Consider the following 12635-nt stretch of genomic DNA (forward strand, 5'->3'; position numbering starts at 1 on the left):
TGATATAATTGTTATATTTAATAGTTTATAGGTTTCATTAATAATTTAATTAAATATACCTATTTTATATACTTTAGATAAATAATTAGTAAAAATATTAATATATTTATGTTACATGTATTAAATGTAGTTATTTATATATAAAAATATTTATTTGTTATTATAATAATAATATAGTGATGATAGTAATAATAATATTAATAATTTTTTTAACTTGAAACTTAATCGTGTCTATAATAATATTTGTATCTATAATAATAATAATAATGTTATTAATAATAAAAATGAAAATAATGATAATAATAATAATAATGATAAAAATTAATAATAATAATATAAATGATAATTTTACTAAAAATGATAATTTTACAATCATGATAATATTTATATTTCTAATAATGATAATATTGATAATAATAATAATACTTATATTAATAATAATAATGATAATAATTTAATTTATATTAATAATAATAATAATAATAATAAGTAATCTAAAATAATGGCAACAATAATAATAATAATAATAATAATAATAATAATAATAATAATAATAATAATAATAATAATAATAATAATAATAATAATAATAATAATAATAATAATAATAATAATAATAATAATAATAATAATAATAATAATAATAATAACAATAATAAAAAGAATGCTACCTCAAAATAATAGGCTTAAAAAAAAGTAACGCCACTGCACTAACGACTGGTTTTCTGAATTAAACCACACCATATACTTATTTAACCCGCGTTTTCTTTGTTTCATTTATTTCTCCTTCTCAAATCCAATTTAACATCATCACGTTCTTCACTAACATCATCTTCTATCTATCAAAATCTCATCATCATCATCTTAAATCCTAATCATCATCATTCATCATCAACGAATCATCTTGTAATATCATTATTCACGTACCTTAATTATCATAACCTTCCTCTTCACTAATTTTTATCATATCTTAACATAAAATCATCACAAAATATCATTATCGAGCATCATCATTTATACTTCACTGTATTTTGATTATCATCATCGTCTAACCGTTATAAACGTATCATCTTCATCGTTAACATCTCCTTATCACCACGGGTCACCATCATCGAAGTCATCATCTCATCTAACATCTCACTGTATTATCAACACCATCCTCATCTTTAATCGTGATCATCATCTCCATCATTACGATCATTATTATTAACGCATCATCATCATGCATTACCCATCATAATCATTTATTATTATTAACCATAACTGGGATTATTCTTAATGTATCATTATCACCTCACTGTGACATCATAAAATTATACATCTGATAATGCTAAAAACGAACATATATTTCATAGCATTATTCCTCAAGAAAGACAAGCTTTTAGTTGCAATTGTTCTATTTACAAGTGATATTCGTTTAAATAATAAAAGGTGAAGACAAAAGACAGATTCGACGAATTGAAGACGCAAACGACCAAAAAGCTCAAAAGTACAAAAGACAATCAAAAAGGTTCCAATTATTGATAAGAAACGTCTCGAAATTACAAGAGTACAAGATTCAAAACGCAAAGTACAAAATATAAAATTGTACGCAAGGACGTTCGAAAATCCGGAACCGGGACCAGAGTCAACTCTTAACGCTCGACGCAACGGACTAAAAATTACAAGTTAACTATGTATATAAATATAATATAATATATAATTAATTATATTAATTATATATATATTATATATATATTATAAAACCGTCGGAAGAGAAAGACTCCAAGGGTGTGAGCTGTAAATTCATTCTCCGCGACTCGCGGAGTTTGAAGAGGATTTTGCCGCGAGTCGCGGAGCCCCAAATTTCAAAAATCCCTATAAAGCCAACCGAATTCTGATCGCAAAATATAATCTATTTTTCTCTCTTCTCTCATATATACGATATATATATATATATATATATATATATATATATATAATTTATATTTTAATTTTAATTATAATTCTAATAATAAGGGTATGTTAGCGAATGTTGTAAGGGTGTAAGTCGAAATTCTGTCCGTGTAACGCTACGCTATTTTTAATCATTGTAAGTTATGTTCAACCTTTTTACATTAATGTCTCGTAGCTAAGTTATTATTATGCTTATTTAAAACGAAGTAATCATGATGTTGGGCTAATTACTAAAATTGGGTAATTGGGCTTTGTACCATAATTGGGGTTTGGACAAAAGAACGACACTTGTGGAAATTAGACTATGGGCTATTAATGGGCTTTATATTTGTTTAACTAAATGAAAGTTTGTTAATGTTAATATAAAGATTTACAATTGGGCGTCCCTATAAATTACCATATACACTCGATCAGACACGATGGGCGGGGTATTTATATGTACGAATAATCGTTCATTTAACCGGACACGGGAATGGATTAATAGCCACTAGAATAATTAAAACAGGGGTGAAATTACATTCAAGGGTAATTGGTGTAATTGCTAACAAAGTAGTAAAACCTTGGTTTACACGCAGTTGATAACCTGGTGTATTCATTAAACAAAGTATTAAAACCTTGTTACAATTCGAATCCCCAATTAGTTGGAATATTTAACTTCGGGTATAAGGATAATTTGACGAGGACACTCGCACTTTATATTTATGACTGATGGACTGTTAAGGACAAAAACCAGACGGACATATTAAATAATCCAGGACAAAGGACAATTAACCCATGGGCATAAAACTAAAATCAACACGTCAAACATCATGATTATGGAAGTTTAAATAAGCATAATTCTTTTATTTCATATTTAATTTCCTTTATTTTATATTTAATTGCACTTCTAATTATCGCACTTTTATTTATTGTTATTTAATCGCACTTTTAATTATCGTACTTTTTAATTATCGCAAGTTTATTTTATCGCACTTTTATTATTCGCAATTTCATTATCGTTATTTACTTTACGCTTTAATTTAAGTCTTGTATTTATTTTATATTTTACATTAGGTTTTAACTGCGACTAAAGTCTTAAAATCGACAAACCGGTCATTAAACGGTAAAAACCCCCCTTTATAATAATAATATTACTTATATATATGTTTGTATTTTTATAAAAGTAAACTAATATAGCGTTGAGCTTTGTTTAAAGATTTCCCTGTGGAACGAACCGGACTTACTAAAAACTACACTACTGTACGATTAGGTACACTGCCTATAAGTGTTGTAGCAAGGTTTAAGTATATCCATTCTATAAATAAATAAATATCTTGTGTAAAATTGTATCGTATTTAATAGTTTTTTCTAGTAAAATATAAACTATTTCGTATACACCTCGCATAACATCAAGTAATTTTTGGCGCCGCTGCCGGGGACCTTTCTAAACGCCGGAAGCGCAACGCTAATAAAAAAAAAAATTTAGTTTACTTCTATTAAAAGTCGCTTTTGTAAAAATACGTTTTAATTATTCAAAAATATAAAAAGAAAAACAAAAATATAAGCATTTTTAAGATTTTGTTAAATATTTAAGTTTTATAAGTTTCTTTATTTTTATTTTAATATAAGTTTTATTAAATATCTTTTATTTATAGAAAAAATAGAAAACAGAAAATAAAAATAAATAAATAAATAAAGAAAAAACGCGTCGAATTTAAAGCTGTCATCTGAATTTTTGAACCCCGCGACTCGCGGGGTTTTCTGCATTAATTACCGCGACTCGCGGAGGGTACCTGACACACGAACAGAAACCCTAATCCTGCATTAATTACGGGTTATTATTAATTATAATTATTATTTAACCCTAATTATTATTATTATTATTATTATTAGTTTTATTTTTACTTTTACTTTTTATTTAATTTATGTATTTAGTATTAATTAGTTTTATTAAATTGTAAAATTAATAGTTTTATAAAATAAATAATATAAAAATAATATTTTTATAAATATTGTACTTTTTACAACTTTTTGTATATTTTTATATTTTGTCCCTTTTTAATCGTTGTAGCGTAATATTTGTATTTTTAGCTCATATTTAATTTTAAACTTAGTTTTTCCTATAGTTATTTTTACTCCTAGATTTTTAGGCTTTGCCGTAGAATTCCTTAAGTGCTTTTTCTTTAGACTAAGATTTAGGTGCTTTAGAATTTTGCGACGCCTTTTTAAGTTTTAGTTTCTTTTTAAGTTATTTCCATTTGGGATTTAGTTTTTCTTGTAAGCTTTAATATTTTTAGACACCTTTTACTATGTATCAATTATCATTCCAATTAGTAATTTCAATTTGCGATTATAATTTTAAGTTAGTTGTAGTAATAAGTTTAGGTTAGTCAAGTATTTTTAAGTTTTTATAAGTTTCTTTTATTTTTCCGTCACCTTTTATTTTTCAACCATTTTTTTTCTTTTTCGACCTTTTGCGACGAACTCTTTTTCTCTCTTATTTCTCGCTATTCTAGTTTTTAGGATATAGATTTTTATTCTACTTCTTATCTAAATTTCTTAAAATTACGAAAATTTATTTTAAGTGGTTAAATTGATAGACATCAAAATTTTCTGGTTCGTAGTAATAGTTGGATTTGTACGTGGACCGGGTTATTGGAGCCAAACAGTCCTCAATTATATTGAGACCAAACGAATCCTGCCCCTCTGCTGCATCTTTTGGCTATTCGAAACGTGGGCAAAATCAGAAAAGTCTATTAATTGGATAACTTATTATAATTTTTCTTCCTTTTTAAAACTAATAGGATATTCAGTGAATGCACCGAGCAAGACGTTCATCACCTTTTGTACGTTCACCACCTGTAACTAGATCAAGACATTTAGCAAATATAACCGCCGTTGATTTTTCTTTAGAATCGTCATCCAGTCGACCAAGTACTTCAGTTCAAATTTCCGATAATCCATTTTTTGAACCCGACCTCACAATTGAGAATCCAGAGAATATTCAGGAACGGTTCGTAGATCCTGAACCATTAAACTTTCCTCCGGAGCCACCAATCATTCAAACAGAGATTGTTGAGGAACGAACCATTAAATCAGAATCATCTAGTGATACCGATTCAACAAATTCAATTATGGAGAATCTGGAACCTTTAAGTATGGAAGACCGAATGAGAGCTAAACGCACTGGCCAAGGTCACGCAATTACTCATCCAGACATTAATGCGCCAGATTATGAAATCAAAGGACAAATTCTACACATGGTGACTAATCAATGCCAATTTAGTGGTTCGCCGAAGGAAGATCCAAATGAACATCTACGTACCTTTAATAGGATCTGCACACTATTTAAAATCCGAGAAGTGGAGGATGAACAGATATATCTCATGTTATTTCCCTGGACTTTAAAGGGAGAAGCCAAAGATTGGTTGGAATCGTTACCTGAAGGGGCGATTGATACATGGGACGTTTTAGTTGACAAATTTCTTAAACAATTCTTTCCTGCATCTAAAGCCGTAAGACTTCAAGCAGAAATTGTTACGTTCACACAGAAACCAAATGAAACTCTATATGAGGCATGGACAAGATATGGAAAGTTATTAAGAGGATGTCCGCAACATGGTTTAGACACCTGTCAAATAGTACAAATATTCTAGCAAGGATGCGACATCACTACAAGGAAAGACATAGATATAGCAGCTGGTGGTTCTATTATGAAGAAAACCGAAACTGATGCTTACAAAATTATTGATAATACTGCTTCCCACTCACATGAGTGGCACCAAGAAAAAGATATCAATAGATCATCTAAAGCAGCTAGAGCCGATTCTAGCCATGACTTAGATTCCATTTCCGCAAAGATAGATGCTGTGGAGAGACGAATGGAAAAGATGACTAAGGATATTCACTCAATACGAATTAGTTGTGAGCAGTGTGGAGGACCACATTTGACAAAAGATTGTCTCAATATTGAATTAACAATGGAACAAAGAGAGAATATTTCATACATAAACCAAAGGTCTGGAAATAATTATCAGAATAATTATCAACCGCCAAGACCAATTTACAATCAAAACCAGAATTATAACCGAAATATTCCATACAACAACCAACAAGGTCCTAGCAATCAACAAGTATCCAATAATACTTACAATCAGCAAAGACCTAATTTTCAAAACAAACCACCACAACAAACCGATGATAAAAAACCGAATTTAGATGATATGATGATGAAGCTAGTTGAAACTCAAACACAGTTTTTCACATCTCAAAAACAAACTAATGAACAAAATGCTCAAGCATTTAGAAATCAACAAGCTTCTATTCAAAATCTGGAACAAGAAGTAAGTAACCTAGCAAGGTTAATAGGTGAAAGAAAACCGGGAAGTCTACCTAGTGATACAAATGCTAACCCCCGGAGTGAAACAGCTAAAGCTATTACCACAAGAAGTGGTACAACACTTAAACCACCTGAAATACCTGTAACTTCTGATGAAACTATTCCTACTCCACAAGAACCACAACCTGATCAAGATAAGGAAAAAGAACCGGTAGTTGAGAAGGTTAATGAAGATAACAAAGTTAAGGATAAACCTTATGTTAAACCATACCAACCACCACTTCCTTATCCGAGTAAAATGAAGAAAGAGAAACTTGAAGCCGAGCAATCCAAATTCTTGGATATGTTTAAACAGATAAATGTAAATCTTCCTTTCATTGATGTGATTTCAGGAATGCCTAGATATGCTAAATTCTTGAAAGATCTGATCACGAATAGAAAGAAAATGGAAGAACTCTCGGCTGTTACTATGAATGCTAATTGTTCAGCAGTGCTGTTGAATAAGATACCAGAAAAATTATCTGATCCAGGAAGTTTCACAATTCCATGTTTTCTGGGTAGTCTTAGTTCAATAGAAGCATTGGCAGACTTAGGTGCTAGTATAAATCTAATGCCGTATTCACTATATGCTAAACTAGACCTTGGAGAATTGAAACCAACCAGAATAAGCATACAACTAGCCGATAGATCAATAAAATATCCTAGAGGGATAATGGAGAACATGCTAGTTAAAGTTGGTACTTTAGTATTTCCAGTAGATTTTGTTGTTTTGGACATGGAAGAAGATTCTCAAGTTCCTCTCATATTAGGAAGACCATTCTTAAACACGGCTAAAGCAATGATAGACGTGTTCGGTAAGAAACTGACCCTAAGTATAGAGGATGAGAGTGTTACCTTTTCAGTTGATAGAGCAATGCAACAACCACAATCTGCAGATGATACATGTTATTATATTCAAACTATAGATGCACATGCAGAATTATTAGAAGAATTTCCAGAATTACAAGGAACAGGAGAATGTTCTTTAGGAGAAGGTAATGAACCAATTGATGAAGCTGAAATGTTAGCTACACTAATAGCTAATGGATATGAACCAACAACAGAAGAAATTCAAATGCTAAAAGAAGAAGACAGATATCGATACAAATCATCGATAGAAGAACCTCCGAAATTAGAGTTAAAGCCACTTCCAAACCATTTGGAATACGCTTATTTACATGGTGAATCTGAATTACCTGTAATAATATCGTCTTCTCTTACTGAAAATGAGAAATCACAACTCATTTCTGTGTTGAAAGCTCATAAACCAGCCATTGCATGGAAGATTCATGATATTAAAGGAATAAGTCCTTCGTATTGCACACATAAAATCCTTATGGAAGAAGGTCATAAAACGTATGTGCAACGCCAACGAAGACTAAATCCTAATATGCAAGATGTAGTTAAGAAAGAGATTATTAAACTGCTAGATGCAGGTTTGATATATCCAATTTCTGATAGTCCATGGGTAAGCCCAGTTCAATGCGTACCTAAGAAGGGTGGCATGACTGTCATTACAAATGAGAAAAATGAGCTTATTCCTACTAGGACTGTAACAGGATGGCGTGTATGTATTGATTATAGAAAATTAAATGACGCCACTAGAAAAGATCACTTTCCCTTACCTTTCATAGATCAAATGTTGGAAAGATTAGCCGGAAATAGTTACTATTGTTTTCTAGATGGATTTTCCGGATATTTTCAAATTCCAATAGCACCCGAAGACCAAGAGAAAACCACATTCACGTGCCCTTATGGTACTTTTGCCTACAAACGCATGCCATTTGGACTTTGCAACGCCCCTGCAACCTTTCAAAGGTGTATGATGGCGATTTTTCACGACATGATAGAAGAATGCATGGAAGTATTCATGGATGACTTTTCAGTCTTCGGTGATACATTTAAATCATGTCTAGTTAATCTGGAACGAATGCTAATTAGATGCGAACAATCGAATCTAGTACTTAATTGGGAGAAATGCCATTTCATGGTTAAAGAAGGCATCGTTCTTGGACATAAAATTTCAAAAGAAGGAATTGAAGTGGATAGAGCTAAAGTAGATGTAATTGCTAAACTTCCACATCCCACAAATGTTAGAGGAGTTAGGAGTTTTCTAGGGCATGCCGGTTTTTACCGACGTTTCATAAAAGATTTTTCTAAAATTGCCACTCCTATGAATAAACTCCTAGAAAAGGATGTGTCATTCATCTTTTCAGATGAGTGTATCAAATCTTTTAATATTCTTAAAGAAAAACTCACTAATGCGCCGATCATGATAACACCAAATTGGAATCTACCATTTGAACTAATGTGCGATGCAAGTGATTTTGCAATGGGAGCCGTTTTAGGACAAAGGATTGAAAAACGATTTCAACCTATATATTATGCTAGTAAGACATTACAAGGAGCACAAACGAACTATACAACTACTGAAAAAGAACTCCTTGCTATTGTCTTTGCTTTTGACAAATTTCGATCATATCTCGTTCTAGCAAAAACGGTGGTCTATACCGACCATTCTGCTCTTAGATACCTATTTTCAAAACAAGATGCTAAACCAAGATTAATCCGTTGGATCTTACTCTTACAAGAGTTTGATATTGAAATCCGAGATAAAAGAGGAGCAGAAAATCTCGCCGCTGATCATCTTTCTCGTCTTGAAAATCCTGAGTTAGAAGTTCTAAATGAATCGGCCATACAAGACAACTTTCCTGATGAATATCTATTGAAGATAGATTATAAAGAAATCCCATAGTTTGCAGACTATGCAAACTACTTAGTTTGTAGATTCCTTTAAAAAGGATTATCGTACCAAAGACGAAAGAAATTCTTCAGTGATATAAAACAATATTTCTGGGAAGATCCACACCTGTTTAAAAGTTGTCCCGATGGGATAATACGCCGATGTGTATTTGGAGATGAAGCTAGTAAAATATTAAACCATTGTCACACAGGACCAACAGGAGGGCATTATGGGCCTCAACTAATAGCAAGAAAAGTTTATGAAGCTGGATTCTATTGGCCTACAATTTACAAAGACGCACACATTCTTTGCAAATCCTGTGATGCATGTCAAAGGGCCGGAAAAATAAGTCAACGTGATGAAATGCCACAAAATGTCATCCAAGTATGTGAAGTATTTGACATTTGGGGTATTGACTTTATGGGTCCATTTCCAAAATCTAATAATAATCTATATATACTCGTAGCCATTGATTATGTATCTAAATGGGCGGAAGCACAAGCTCTCCCAACTAACGATGCACGAGTTGTAGTCAACTTTTTAAAACGTCTTTTTGCAAGGTTTGGAACACCGAAAGCTTTAATAAGTGATCGGGGTACTCATTTCTGTAATAATCAACTTGAGAAAGTTCTTAAAAGATATGGAGTAACTCATAAAATCTCCACCTCATATCATCCACAAACAAGTGGACAAGTTGAAAATACCAACCGAGCTTTAAAACGTATTCTAGAGAAAACTGTAGGATCAAATCCGAAGGAATGGTCCATTAAATTGGAGGATGCACTCTGGGCTTTTAGAACAGCCTACAAAACTCCAATTGGAACCACACCTTTTAGACTTGTTTATGGAAAAGCATGTCATCTTCCAGTAGAAATTGAACACAAAGCATTTTGGGCTTTGAAAACATGTAATCTTGATTTACATGAAGCTGGACGTCTACGATTAAGTCAACTAAACGAATTAGAAGAATTAAGACATGAAGCATACGAAAATTCGTTAATCTATAAAGAAAGAACGAAGAAATGGCATGATAAAAGAATCAGAAGTTCAAAAGAATTTAAAGAAGGAGACAGAGTTCTTCTTTTCAATTCACGATTCAAGCTATTTCCTGGAAAATTGAAATCAAGATGGTCTGGACCATTCATAGTCAAAAGAGTTTTCCCATACGGAACGATAGAATTAATAAATTCAAATGGGATTGAATTTAAAGTTAATGGTCACAGAGTTAAACATTACATACATGGTCCGATGGAAGTCGACAACGAAGTTAATCACAATTTCGACACCACAGCTAACTAAGTGTGGGGAGAATCAAGTCTTTAAAGGATAATATGTATTTCTGTTAGAGTTAGATTGTCTGTTTTCGTGTAGTTCTCGAAAATGGAACCCGAATGGTCTTTCCCTAGCAGACCCTAAAGAACTAGTCTTCTCCCCCCATTCTGAATTTTTATTTTTTTAGGTTTTTACAAAATGAAGACTGCCTGTGAACTAAACCATGGTCTAATGCTACACACTTTGATCACTAAAAGAAATAATGACATACTACCGAGTGAATTAGTATCAGTAATCAGAGAAAGAATGGACGGAGTTAGAAAAGAATCCAGATGCGAAGATAATAAGTTACAATTTGGTAAAGGAAAATCAAAATCCGCAGCGAAAAGAAGAGCACGACACCTAGAAAGATGTCACAAATGCGGAAAATGGTCACATGGAGGTAAATGTTCAAATAATCAAACCTATTCAAATACCGAATTTGTTACTTTATGCAGAGACGGACCGTTCATATGTTTAGAAGAAAAGACACTGAATGCTCGAGGTTACGCCTATGTATCCATGGAAAACCAATTAAACCAACTATCTTATGAATGGGATAGATCATATAACTAAGAAATCTATTTCACAGGTATGTCTGTACAGTTTTTATTTTTATTTTTAACCTTTTGATAATAAACGCTAATTTGTTCGCTAAAAAGTATTAAATTGGTATTGAATAAAATTAGGTTTGGCGACCGAAATTATTGATATCATTCAAAAATTTATTACATCACTGCAAAATTTAACGTTTATTCTTAAGGTATAAATATCTTTAATCAATCAACCCAAAATATTTCAAAAATTCGTCATGAGTTAAATTAGGTTTTGGAACCGAAATTACTTTACCGAAAAGAGGGACGCATATTTTTGATAATATTTGATTGATTAAAGTGGGATAAAAAGACAAAAAGATTTTTAATTTTATTTTTACCATGTTTTTAAAATTAATATTTAAAATTAATATTGTAAACTTTGTAAAAACAATATATTTAAAATTGAAAAATTAATATAAGTTTGGTATGAATTTATAATATGAATTTTTAAATTAAGTTTGGTGTGAATTTTTAATTTTTAAAATATAAATTTTTAATTTTATGCATTTTAAATTTTAAGTTTGGTGTGAATTTTTAATATAAATTTTGAATTTTATATTTAAGTTGTGTGAATTTAAAAACAAAAATTTACTTTATCTCATTAAGTTAAGAATATGATTTTTAAAATTCGTCGTAAGTTGAAGACTAGATCTTTGAACCGAAATTGCTTTACCCGAGGGAGGGACGAGAACTTTTATTATCATTATTTTTAATCTTATTGAATTAAAGTATGCCAAAAACATTGGAAAAAAAAAAAAAAACCAAAAATCTTAGCTTTTAAAACAATCGCTACAAAAAGACAAATTTTAAAATTTTGTCGAAGGACGGACTAGGACATCGATCCGAAACGACCTCGTCCTAAATAACAAGGGAAACAAAATTTTAAAATTAATTTCTTAATTGTTTTCATAAGTTAATGATTATAAAAAAAAAAATTATATATATATATACCAAACTCCGCGACTCGCGGAGTTTGGAGGGTAAATCCCCGCGACTCGCGGGAGGACCGGATTACAGAAAAAAAATAAGAGCTGCAACAGCTCGGTTTCATACCCCAAAACAGAAAAATAGCTGCGAAACCCCACGAAAAACCACCCAAAAACACCCCAAAAATCACAATTTTTAACCGTTAATCACCAAATCTTTTGCTAAAATCATGTTGAGAAGGATGCTATCTAAGAATTACTCAAGAAAAATGGTAAATTTCTACACCTAAACACCATTTAATCCGAAATTTGATGTTCTTGAGCAATTTATTTCCCAATTTGATTTTGATGCTTTTTAGTGTAATTAAGCTTAAATTGTTTATGTATTATGCTTGTATAACCTAGATTGATGCTGTTTAACATGATTAGAAGCCTTAAACTTCAAATTTTGAATAATCTAGGGTTTGTGTTCTTGAGCAAATTTGGGGCTTTTTGATATAAATAGGTTATGGCCGATTTTTGTCATGAATTGTTGCTAAATTGAGTAGTGTAACATGTCTAGGTAGTTAAATGATCCAAACTTTGAGCCTAAACATGATTTTGAGAATTAAAGTGGACTTTTTCAAGTCTAAAATTCATGAACTTGATTTTTGAAAGATAATGCCATTTGAGACTTGTTTAATTGCTAGTAATGATTATTTTGACATGTTATTTGAGTTGAATGCTTATGAACTTGGCGAACATTTTCGTATATGCTTATTTGAAAA

This window comes from Rutidosis leptorrhynchoides, chromosome 5 (genome assembly GCF_046630445.1).
Source record: "Rutidosis leptorrhynchoides isolate AG116_Rl617_1_P2 chromosome 5, CSIRO_AGI_Rlap_v1, whole genome shotgun sequence".
Taxonomy (NCBI): domain Eukaryota; kingdom Viridiplantae; phylum Streptophyta; class Magnoliopsida; order Asterales; family Asteraceae; genus Rutidosis; species Rutidosis leptorrhynchoides.